The following is a 12,847-nucleotide window of genomic DNA, read 5'->3' as shown; positions in this document are numbered from 1 at the left end:
CCTTTCTCTTCTTTCTCTTCTTTCTTCCTTTCTCTTCTTTCTTTCTTTCTTTCTTTCTTTCTTTCTTTCTTTCTTTCTTTCTTTTTTTTCCCAGCTTTTCGGAACTTTATTTTTCTCACACCTTTTTTCCCTTTGCTCAGGCATCTGCACAGCAGCTTAGCACCACTCAGTGGTGGGTCCAACCCACTCAGTGGCCTGCACTGTGGGAGCTGCTGACCAGTCCTCAGTAGCTGGCTGTGTACTCCAGTCTTCCGTGGGGAACTGCTGGATGGGCACAGAGGGAACCTGCACACCCTCAGACCAGTCGGCCACCTCAGGCTGAGCAGCAGTGAACTCAGGAGCTGGTGCGGTCCATTCACCCTGGAATTCCTCCTTGGTCACAGCCTTCTCGGCAGCAGCCTGCTCCTCCTTCTCAATCTCCTCTGGGTCTCTGTAGAAGTAAAGATCAGGTATGACCTCCCAGGGGTGCTCACGGGAGATAGTACCTCGCATGCAGAGTACTTCCCTGGCCAGCATCCACCACACCAGACCCACTGAGTGAACTCCCTTGTTGTTGCATGGGATGGCAATGTCCACATAGCGCAGGAGAGAATCTGTGTTACACAGAGCAGTGGTGGGCAGGTTGACATAAGAGGCCTCTGTGAGGGGCTGGCTCCCTGAAGGCTGCCTGGATCTGGTTAGTGAAGGTCCCAGGTGTGAAGCGGCCAGCGATTGGAGTGGCTCCTATGGCCGCAGCAAACTTCAGCCACAGCTCGCTGGCCAGTGTTCCTGGAGGAGATGACGCTGACGTCAGCAGGATTCTCGATGGCAACCATAGCTCGAGCTTCAAGCAGCAGCTTCTCCCAGGTCCTCTTCAGGTTTATGATGTAGATACCGTCACTTTTCCTTCTGTAGATGCACTGCTCCATCTGAAAGTCAAGGTTGGTGCCACCTAAGTGGGTTCCTGCAGCAAGGAATATGAGGACATCCTCCTCCTTCATCTGCAAGATGTCAAGGGCTCCGGACGTTGTGTAAATTTCCCTTTAAGTTACTATGGGAATCAAGAACAATGCCGTATGGACCCGTTCCTGGGTAGTGCGGAAAGCTGATTTTTCTTTCTTGATTTATGTCTCAGAAGCTTCTGTGCAGGGTAAATCCATCCTCACGAGGCCTCCCCATACCTTTCCCTTCCTAAGTGCCCACATTCTATCACCAGGCCCTGTAAAAAGTAACAAGAACTAATTTGAGCCTTTGAGTCTGCCTACTACAGAAATATATAGGCATTCAGGAACCAGGTACACCCCCTATGCTCTTCCACGAGCTGTAAGTGGGCACTGGGGAAATAGTTTTACAGAGGAGATTCTCGAACTTACTCTTTCAACCATGAGTAATTAGCCAAGCAGGGGAGGGCAAATGAGCATCTAAACAGTAGGTTCAGCCCACAGGACCTTGTATGCAATGGAGAGCCCTGCTAAGACTTCATGAACTGCACAGTGGGAAGACATTGTATGAAAACAGACGCAGAGAGCAATGGTCACTCAATCTGAAAACATTTGAGTAAAATCAAAGTATTCCTTAATTTTAAACATCTAAGAATCCTTTCAAAAGCTGAGAAGACTAAAATCTGAATCTGTGTCATTTAGTCATAAGCATATTAATACCAAATTCAGGGAAGGAAAAGAAAACACCAAGAAAATTGTTTATCCATAGGGGCTTGTTTTAGTAGTTACTTTTGTGATTTGCTGGGGGAAATTATTATTAATTGAACAATCAAGAAAATTATTTCTTGATTATTCCCAGCTGATTTTCTTGGGAGTATTTCACTCAAATCTGAAGTAATTTCTTTCCTCTGACCCTCATGAGATAGGGAGTATGACCAGTTGTGCCAAGTAGACAACCAAGCCTCACAGAACCAGCCTGGGAAGCCTGGTTTCTATCTGATGTGGCCCCTCAGTCCATTCAGGCTTGTCACAAGGAAGTCCTGCCTGTTAGCTTCATTTTGTATTCCAAGACAGGAAGTGATAAATCTTAAAAGAATGTCACATGACTTTCAAAACGGATGCTAATGCTGGTCTTTCTCCATCTCTCTTGACCTCAGAACTTCCTTTTTGTCTTCCTCCCTCTGCCCATCCTTACTAAGTCTTAAGTCTCCCAGTCACTCCTAAAGCATTTACATGATTCCGAGAGTCATATTCGGGTTTCTAACATAAACCCTAAAAACAAATTCAAATAATTCTCCAGGCTTTTCACCTCATAAGAAACGTGAGACTTCCTTTTCTGACCTCTCACCTTTTCTTACACTCGCCAGAGCCATACCTGGGATGATGGAATTACTATGTCATCAGGCTGCAAGTCTCCTGTGGAGATTCCAGTCTGTCACTGGCCCTGCCCTGTTTTGTTTTGTTTTTTTTTTTAAATAGGAATATATATATGAAGACACAGGTAGTAGAATTACCAAGTCTACAGGTGACTCAAAGCCAGGAAAAATACCTAACATGACAGAATCAGTTTTGAAGATGATTTCAACTGGGTGGAGTGCAGCTATGAAGCTAACACTCCTGATTAGAGAAGTGCGTCTCACTTAGAGAGAACCTGAGGATATTCAGCTTCTATGTGGACTAGGATGGTTGCTTTTTAATCAGGTATTAGCTTAGTATAAGCCGCCGAACAAGCAGCTGCTGAGGATGCTTGTAGTGGACTTCTGGTTTCTTCATGGATTCTGGGGTGCTCACACTTGAATAGCAAGCACCTTCAACCACCTGAGCCATCTCCCCAGCCCTGATGATCATTTTTAGCCTCTCAAAGTACTAAATTATGATATATACACAAAGGATAAGAAGATGGATGAGGGTGCTGGCAAGATGGCTCAGTGGGTAAGAGCACTGACTGCTCTTCTGAAGGTCCTGAGTTCAAATCCCAGCAACCACATGGTGGCTCACAACCACCCGTATGATGCCACCCTCTCTGGTGCATCTGAAGACAGCTACAGTGTACTTATTTATAATAATAAGTCTTTGGGCATGAGGGAGCCCTTTGGGCCGAGACCGGAGCAAGCAGAGGTCCAATTCCCAACAACCACATGAAGGCTCACAACTACAGTGTACTCATATACATAAAATAAATAATAATAATAATAATAAAGAAGATGGATCAGTGGGGAAAAGTGCTTGCCATGGCACAAGTGTTAGTCCCTGAGTTGAGTCGCCAGCATCCAGAGCTGTGGTGACACATGTTTATGACCCCAGTGCTGCAGAGGTAGAGTTAGGCATAATCCCTGGGATTACTGGCCAAAGAGTTTATCCTATTTGGTGAGCTACAGGCCAGTGAGAAACCTTTTTTTTTTTTTTCTTCCAGAAAACAAGTTGGATAACTCTTAAAGAATTGACATTCGAGGTTGTTTTCTGGCATGTACATGTAACACACACACACACACACACACACACACACACACACACACACACACACCATAACTAAATCAAAATGGTTTTACACAGTACTTGAGATGGATTTTGGTTTGGACATAGTTTCTTTTTTTTTTTTCCTTTTTTTTAAAATTTTTAATATTTTTTATTACATATTTTCCTCAATTACATTTCCAATGCTATCCCAAAAGTCCCCCATAGCGCTCCCCACTTCCCTACCCACCCATTCCCATTCTTTTGGCCCTGGCATTCCCCTATATTGGGGCATATAAAGTTTGCAAGTCCAATGGGCCTCTCTTTCCAGTGATGGCCGACTAGGCCATCTTTCGAAACATATGCAGCTAGAGACAAGAGCTCCGGGGTACTGGTTAGTTCATCATGTTGTTCCAACTATAGGGTTGTAGATCCCTTTAGCTCCTTGGGTACTTTCTCTAGCTTCTCCATTGGGAGCCCTGTGATCCATCCAATAGCTGACTGTGAGCATCCACTCCTGTGTTTGCTAGGCCCCGGCATCGTCTCACAAGAGACAGCTATATTTGGGTCCTTTCAGCAAAATCTTGCTAGTGTATGCAATGGTGTCAGCGTTTAGAAGCTGATTATGGGATGGATCCCTGGATACGGCAGTCTCTAGATGGTCCATCCTTTCATCACAGCTCCAAACTTTGTCTCTGTAACTCCTTCCATGGGTGTTTTGTTCCCAATTCTAAGAAGGGGCACAGTTGGACATAGTTTCTACAGCATGGGATTCATGCAAGGAATGGGCCATGGCCATTTAGTGGTTCTAGATATGTCAGCTCTTATCAGTTTCCTAAGTCTGGCCTCTTTCAGCTTCTCTTTACTCAGTGGGAGGCAGAGGCAGGCGGATTTCTGAGTTTGTGGCTAGCCTGGTCTACAGAGTGAGTTCCAGGACAGCCAGAGCTATACAGAGAAACCCTGACTCGAAAAACCAAAATAAATAAAATAAAATAAAAACAAAATAAATTAAAAAAAATGGGTTACTTTCTTTCTAATCTTTCTCTCTCTCTTTCTTTCTTTCTCTCCATATTCCATTCCCTGCCCCCATCTATCCTCCAACTGCTCCACATCCCATACCTCCTTCCCACCCCACTGTCTCCACGTGGATACCCCCACACTCCCACCAAACCTGACCTCTAAACTCCCTGGGGCCTCCAGTCTCTTGAAGATTAGGTGCATCATCTCTGAAATGAACACAGACTCTGCAGTCCTCTACTGTATGTGTGTTGGGGGCCTCATATCAGCTGGTATATGCTGTCTGTTTGGTGGTCCAGTGTTTGAGAGATCTCGGGGGTCCAGATTAATTGAGACTGCTGGTCCTCCTACAGGATCTCCCTTCTCCACAGCTTCTTTCAGCCTTCCCTAATTCAACAACAGGGGTCAGCTGCTTCTTTCCATTGGTTGGGTACAAATATCTGCATCTGACTCTTTCAGCTGCTTGTTGGGTCTTTCTGAGGGCAGTCATGATAGATCCCTTTTGTGAGTGCTCTATAGCCTCAGGCCTTGGGACCTCCTCTTGAGCTGGATCCCACTTTGGGCCTGTCGCTGGACCTTCTTTTCCTCAGGCTCCTCTTCATTTCAGCCCCTGTAATTCTTTCAGACAGAAACAGTTATGGGTCAGAGATGTGCCTGTGGAATGGCAACCCCAACCCTCACATGATGAAAAAAGATTAGATAATGTTTTTTTATCTTAGTTAGGATTTTCCTGCTGTGAACAGACACCATGACCAATGCAAGTCTTATAAAGGACATTTAATTGGGGCTGGCTTACAGGTTCAGAGGTTCAGTCCATTATCATCAAGGAGTACACATGGCAGCATCCAGGCAGGCATGGTGCAGGAGGAGCTAAGAGTTCTACATCTTCATCTGAAGGCTGCTAGCAGAATACTGACTTCCTGGAGGCTAGGGTAAGGTTCTTAAGCACATGCCCACAGTGACACACCTACTCCAACAAGGTCACACCCCAGGGCCAAGCATATACAAACCATCATGCCCCACTCCCTGGTCCCCGTAGGCTTGTCCAAACACATGAGACTATGGGGGCCATACCTAAACATACCATAATGCAAAATACATTTAGTCAATTTCCAAAGTCCCCATAGTCTACTGCAGTCTCAACAATATTAAAAGCCCAAAGTTCAAGATCTCGCCTGAGATTCATCTAAGCACTTAACTGTCATCCCCAAAGCAAGACAAAGTTCAAAGGAAACCAGCTGGACAAAGTTCAAACTCTGCATCTGATCTCAAAGTAGTCTTCAGGTCTCCAACTCCTTTCTGTCTTTGCTGACTGCAACAAACTTCTTTCTGCTGGGCTGGTTCCACTCCCTGATAGCAGCTTTCCTCAGCATGTATCCCATGGTTCTGGCATCTCCAACATCTTGGGGTCTCCAAGGTACCTTCAATGTTATAACTTCTTGTTTCACTGTCTGGGATCCACACATGATCTTCTGGGCTCCTCCAAAGGATTGTCATCACTTCTCTACCTCTGTCTTCTATAGTACTCTAGGCTCAGGTTAATCCACTCCACCTGCTGCTGCTGTTCCTGGTGATCATCCCATGGTACTGGCATCTACAATGCACTGGAGTCTTCTGCTGCAGCTAGGCTTAACAGTAGCCTCTCATAGGCTCTCTTCATGGTGCCAAGCCTCTGTTCCTTTGCATGACCCCTTCAGTCCTGGTCCATCAACTACAACTGAGGCTGCACCTTCACCAATGGCCTTCCATGGCCTCTCACAGTGCTGAGCCTCAGCTGTTCTTCATAATCCCTTCATGTCTTCAAAGCCAGTACCACCTGGGTGACTCTCACACATTACCAAGTCCTGCTACAGCATGAGGTACAACCTTGGCTATCTCTAGAACACAAGATAGCTGTTTTGTGCTCTCAGAAAACACTTCCCAAAAGATTTCACCTCCATGATGCTGGTCTTTTCTTAATCACCCCTAATTTCTGAGCTCCAGCTAACTAGCATCAATTGTCCCAGTAGTCTCCTTTTCCTCTTGACTATAAAGTCAGAGCCAAATGACCAAAGATGCTGAGTTCTGCTGGGGCTGGAACATGGACCCATTGTTCTATTACATTATCACCAGCTTTCTGTTTTCCAACTCCTTCACTGCCTAAGCTTGGCTATCCTGGAACTTGTTCCATAAACTGAATTTGAACTCAGAGATCTGCATACCTAAACACTGGGATTAAAGGTGTGGTCCACCAAGCCTATATTTAATTTTTTCTTTACCAAGAATTTACTCTGTTCTAGGCTGGCCTTGAACTCAGAGATCTGCTTGTCTTTAGGTCGTGGAATTAAAGGCTTGTTCTACCATGCCTGGTACTAAATTTAGCTGGGTGGGATCTCGCCCCAAGGTCACTACAACTCCTTAATTCAATTTAATATCTTTAAACAGGAGAGTCAGCTCCATTTCACTTCCTGGTGCTCCTTTAATACTCGAACCATATATTTTATGTTTTTCCTTTCTCAGCTTGCTATACTTATTTAAAAGGTCACACCTCGTATAGTAGTGCCACTCCCTGGGCCAAGCATATACAAAACTTCACAGTTTTAAAACATATGTTACAAATGTTCTGTGGTGCATATTTATACTAAAACTTATTTATCTAGTTAAAAATTCAGGCTCACTCTTGAACGCTTGTGTTTTATCTTGGAAAGTCAGCATTATAGGGACCTCCAAACACCCAAGAGATACCTGCCTTATAACCTTATTGGGCATCTTTTCTGTTTTCTCTGAATGAGACCAAACTCCTCTTAGCTTCACCTAATATCCAAGCCTGCACTCTTACTGTTACTCACACCTATCTGGTTTCTCGTCTAACAAGATAGCAGAATGACTGGCAGATCCTGAGTTTATTGAACAACTACTGTCTCTCCCCAAGTTCATGTCCCATTTACTCAAGTCCTTTCTCATAACCCTAATCCTAAGTTTGACAACTGTGGTGTCATGGTTGCTTTATTTCCCAAGAGTGTATCTCTTTCTCTCCCATTATATCCAAAGTAGCCCCCACAGCGGATGGAATTCAGCAGCGCTCAATACCTAGTTGTTGAATTGTTGAATGAGTAATCAAAGAATAAATACCCTGTCTGTTGGTATAAATCAAAGAATAAATAGGCTGTCTGTTGGGACTGATAGATCAGAAAGTTCTATCTGTTTCCACAGGAAAGGGATGAAATATCTAGGGCCATTAACATCAACACTCTAGGAAATTGATTTTTATGTGTATGCGTGTGAATGTGTAGGGGATAGGTTTCATGTGTGTGCAGATATATGGAGGTAGATGACAACCTAGGTGCCATCCTTGGGAAGCCATCCACCTCCTTTGAAGCAGGGTCTCTCCTTAGAGTTGAGCTTACTGACAGACTGGCTGATAAATGAGCCCCAGGAAGGCTCTTGCCTCTGCCCTCCCAGCACTATAACTGTGGCACATACTACTCTGACATTTTCCTGTGGCTTCTTGGCATCAAAACCAGTTCCTTACTAACTAAGCTATCCCTTCAGATCCCTGATGTTTTCTTTTCTTTCCCCCCTTTTTTTAAAAGGAAAATTATTTTGAATGCATAGACTAGGGCAGTGAGACTTCACTGTAAGATTGTTCCTAGTCCTAGGAGTCAAGGACATCTGTGACTGTTACTTCCTTCTGCTCAACACTGCATGTGTCAGACCTACTCTCCTGAAGCCTGCAATGTGTGACCAACCAGTGATGTGCCAGCTGTCTTGGTTTCAGACTGACAGAGCTCAAAAGCAAGGAAATGGTTCCTGTTTGTGTAAAGCAAAAGGTCTCAGTTTTCCAGTTTTGCTTTGGTTGATATGTTTCTCTGCCTGCGTGTGGCCAAGCTTTCCTTGACCTTTTCAGAAGGAACACGATATAACAATTTAAAATGTGTGGTGACCTGGAGGGAAATGCTATGTGTTGCGTAAAGGAAGCAGTTACAGTGGAGCCCAAGCTAGTCCCTTAACACAGAAAGAAAGACTTGTAGATGTGATGAGATGGCTTCTTGGCCTTTTTGGCTGAGATCAAGTGTAGGTGTGATGAGCATTCTCATCCCCTCAGATAACCCTGGGATTCTCACATACACACCAGTCTTCTAATACTGCTTTGTATGAAAGGAAGTGACATCTATAGTTTTTGTGCATATTATAGCAGTGCATGTGGTGGGCAGAAATAAAAAAGTCAAAGGGAGTGGGGGGGGGCAACACATGTGTTACCTTAGAGGTAACATGGATGATATTCACAGGATCAGCATGGGAATTTATGGTAGCCCAGTATGTCATATGTCAGCTATGGACTGTCTGTCTGGTGTGTGTGTATGTGTGTGTATGTGTGTGTGTGTGTGTGTGTGTTGTACTTGTATAAGAGCATATGCATATATGGATTTACAAGAATAAGAATGGCTGGTAGAAACTCCACATTGGTTATGGACACAATGATGTATCTTATCTGAGCTTACAAGTGTGGAGATAAGTGTGGTGTCTAATAGAGAAGAGAAGTAGGTCTGCGTAAATGGATTGACTATCGGTGTGCTTGTGCTTTTGTGTAATCAACAATATGCAGCAGCTAAGTGTGAGATATGAATAAAGCATAGGATAGCTATGTAAATAAATGTGACAGGGATGTGACCATTGGCTATAATGTGTACATGGACATAGAATAGTGAACAACTAGGGGCCTAGCATCGAGACATGTATGTCTGTTTATAGGAAAGCTCTGTAGAACATTAACTGTGTCCAGTTATATGATCATATCTGGAAAAGATGAGAGATTTATTTATTTATTTTATGTATACGATACACTGTAGGGGTTGGGGATTTAGCTCAGTGGTAGAGTGCTTGCCTAGCAAGCGCAAGGCCCTGGGTTCGGTCCTCAGCTCTGGGGAAAAAAAAAAAAGAGTACACTGTAGCTGTCTTCGGTCACACCAGAAGAGGGCATTGGATCTCATTACAGACAGTTGTGAGCCACCATGTAGATGCTGGGCATTGAGTTCAGGACCTCTGGAAGAGCAGTCAGTGCTCTTAACTGCTGAGCTAGAGAGTGGGAGGCAGGGTGCATGCAGACTCATGCACACCTGGGGCAGCGTGGAGTATAGGTATGGTAGATAGAGCCCTGCTGTATTGGTGACAGTAGACCAGCATGCACATGCTTAAGACAAGTGCATTTGTTTGATAACTGTATGTGTTGTGTGGGCCCCACAGTAATGGTGACAGTAAGAGCCTACAAGAAGGATAAGCAAGTCACCCTTCTACAGATCTCCTTTCTGACCTTCTTATCCTCGGTGTATGGTCTTTTAGGGACTAGGACGGTATACTCCATGGTGGTCTTCTATAAAAGAAGACCTCTAGCTCCCACTGTACAGCTCGGCAGACCTGAAAGGCAAATGGTGAGATTCTAAGGCAGGGCCCTGGGTTTTGTGCTGGATGTGGCTTTCTTTGTGCAGAGAGCCAGGTGAAAGGATGATTCACGACATTACCAACATACAGTTTTATGCCAACGTCGTGGTATCCGAGCCTGAACTACAGGACACAGAATTCTCAATGGCAACATACAGTGTTATTTCATTCACTTGTTGAGTTCCAGTAACTGAGAGATGCTGAGATGGTATGGCTAGTAGTTCTCAATGAAGATTATGGCAGAAGGGACAGTTATTATAATGGTCTGAGATTTTAATTAGGAGTAGGCACAGGAGGGTGACTGAGGTTGCAGAAATGGTTTTTGGTTGGCTGGTTGGTGGGTTGGGTTGGGTTGGGGTTTGTTTTTTGTTTTTGTTTGTTTGTTTGTTTGTTTTGTCTTTGGTTGTTTGTTTTGGAGTTTTATTTGGTTTTGTGGGTTTTTTGAGACAGGGTCTCACTATGTAGACTAGGCTGACCTAGAATTCACCTGCTTCTGCCACTGCCCCCAGAGAGCTGGGATTCGAGGCATGTACCACCACCACAGCTGGTTCATTACAGTGAATCTTATCACTCCTCTGAGAAACAGTGCTTATCTAGCAATAGAAAGCTAAGACCCAGAATGGGTGCATGTCCTATTCATGATGAATGACATCATGAACAGTAAGTGACGTTGTCTTTGATTTTTCTTTTTTGTTTGACTTATTGTTGTTGTTTTGTTTTGTTGGGTTTTTGGTTGGTTTGTTTGTTTGTTTTACCAATTTAAGGTTTTCTGAAGTCGCCCTATGCAGTAGTCTTCTCTTATTTAACCTTTTTTTTCAGCTTACTTTGTTCAACTCTAAAAATAGCATCTGAGTTGAGTAATCGTTCTTTCTAAGGTTAATCAGACAATGACCTCTCCCAGCATGATGGAGAGAAGGGCAAGTCCTTCACACAACAATGGAGGAAAGGACAGAAGCCTTGATTGACAGTGGGGGTGGAACCTGTTTCACTGAAAACCAAAGGATGCTCAGTCTGGGTTTTGGCACCCATGCGTAATGGGCAAGAATGTCAAGTGCTCAGCAAAAAGGGTTTCCATGCAGTCCATGCAGTCTAGAAAACGGCTCTGGTCATCCAAAACCAGGAAGCCCAGGCCCAAGAAGAAATAGGAAAATAGGATTTCTCACATTTTCTAAATTGAGCTTCCCCGCCTTTCAGATAACTCTAATTTGTATGTCAGGTTGACATAAGACTAGCCAGCACAGCCTCTTTGCCTCTCTCATTTGCCCTCACTTTAAAAAGGGCACAGGGGAGTACATGGGGGCTCATGCCTTTAATCTCAGCACTCAGGAGGCAGAGGCCAGTCTGGTCTACAGAGTGAACTCCAGGACAGCCAGGGCTACACAGAGAAACCCTGTCTCAACAACAACAACATAATAATAATAAAGAGAAAAACAACCCCATGTAGCTCAAACTGATCTCAAACTACTCTCTATGCAGCCAAGGATAACCTTGAAGTTCTGGTCCTCCCACTCACAGGAGCTGGCCTCAGGCCTTGCCTGGCCTTCACTTAGAGTTTAGAGATAATTTTCTGAGCCTTTTAAATGTTTCTATCATTTCCTTTCTGCTTTCTTTGATCCCAAGGTTATTTCTTTTACAGCTCAAAAAGTCAAACAATGAAAACAAACACATAGTTTAAGAAATAGGCAAATTACACTAGATCCCAAAGTGACTGGTTGTTTAATTGTGTGCATTGAACACAATGCACACAACAGAGTGCAGGCAAAGAGTATGTTGGAATTGTCCGGCTGCACAATGCTATTGAAGGGGGTACTCAGCTTTCTAGGGCCCTAGAAACTCTGACAGGTACCCTGTTTCAGCAACCCCCACTTATTGCTGCAGTAAAGAGGCAGCTTTGAGTGAGGACTATCTACGAGAGCAAAATGATAGAATATGATCCTGAAAGAAGATTAGGAATCTTTTGGGTAAGCTGTGAAGCTGGCACCTACATTCGGACACTATGCGTACACCTTGGCTTGTTACTCGGAGTTGGTGGTCAGATGCAGGAACTTCGGAGGGTGCGTTCTGGAGCCATGAGTGAAAAGGACCATATGGTGACAATGCATGATGTACTCGATGCTCAGTGGCTGTATGATAACCATAAGGATGAGAGTTACTGCGGCGTGTTGTTTACCCTTTGGAAAAGCTGTTGACATCTCATAAACGTCTGGTTATGAAAGATAGTGCAGTGAATGCAATTTGCTATGGGGCCAAGATCATGCTTCCTGGTGTTCTTCGATATGAAGATGGCATTGAGGTCAACCAGGAGATTGTGGTCATTACTACTAAGGGGGAAGCTATCTGCATGGCAATTGCATTGATGACTACAGCAGTGATTTCTACCTGTGACCATGGTATAGTAGCCAAAATAAAGAGGGTGATTATGGAAAGAGACACTTATCCTCGCAAGTGGGGTTTAGGTCCAAAGGCAAGTCAGAAGAAGATGATGATCAAGCAGGGCCTTCTGGACAAGCATGGCAAACCCACAGACAATACCCCTGCCACATGGAAACAGGATTACATTGACTATAGTGATTCTGGCAAGAACACACTGGTTACCGAAGCAGTACAAGCCCCTCAGTTAGCTGCTGAAGCAGTAAACATAAAAAGGAAGCGGGATAGTGAGAGTGAAAGCGATGAGACCCCTCCAACAGTTCCCCTGTAGAAGGAAAAGAAGAGTAAGAAGGATAAAAAGCCCAAAACTGTGCTAGAAAGTGGGGGTGAAACTGGAGATGGGGACAGTGACACCACCAAAAAGAAGAAGAAGAAAGTAAAAGTGGTAGAAGAGATGTCTGAATAGTTTAAGCCACTTCTGGAAGCATTATGTCCAGCTGGGAAGAGAAATAAAAGCCTTATTGAAAGCCTTTGTTGAGGGAGTAGAACAGAGGTCCCAGAGTAGAAAGTTCTGGTACACTTTTAGCTGCCACTTGTGACCTCAGTGGTTAGCTGGTGTGGCCATCTCATCCCATCCTGTCCTGTCTTAAGGATATGAGAGAGAAAAT

At 44.3% G+C, this 12,847-nt stretch overlaps 2 pseudogenes; one reads left to right on the top strand and one right to left on the bottom strand.

Annotated features, from left to right (window-relative positions):
- Positions 1 to 156: 156 nt before the first annotated feature.
- Positions 157 to 2,747, bottom strand: LOC110293322 (small ribosomal subunit protein uS2 pseudogene; annotated as a pseudogene).
- An 8,943-nt stretch (positions 2,748 to 11,690) lies between these two features.
- On the top strand, positions 11,691 to 12,645 carry LOC110293323 (H/ACA ribonucleoprotein complex subunit DKC1 pseudogene; annotated as a pseudogene).
- The last annotated feature ends 202 nt before the right edge of the window (positions 12,646 to 12,847 follow it).

Source organism: Mus caroli, unplaced genomic scaffold (assembly GCF_978045245.1).
Source record: "Mus caroli unplaced genomic scaffold, Mus_caroli_1 scaffold_6, whole genome shotgun sequence".
NCBI lineage: Eukaryota > Metazoa > Chordata > Mammalia > Rodentia > Muridae > Mus > Mus caroli.
Note: the sequence above shows the minus strand (reverse complement) of the source record. Positions and strands in the feature narration are given on the sequence as shown.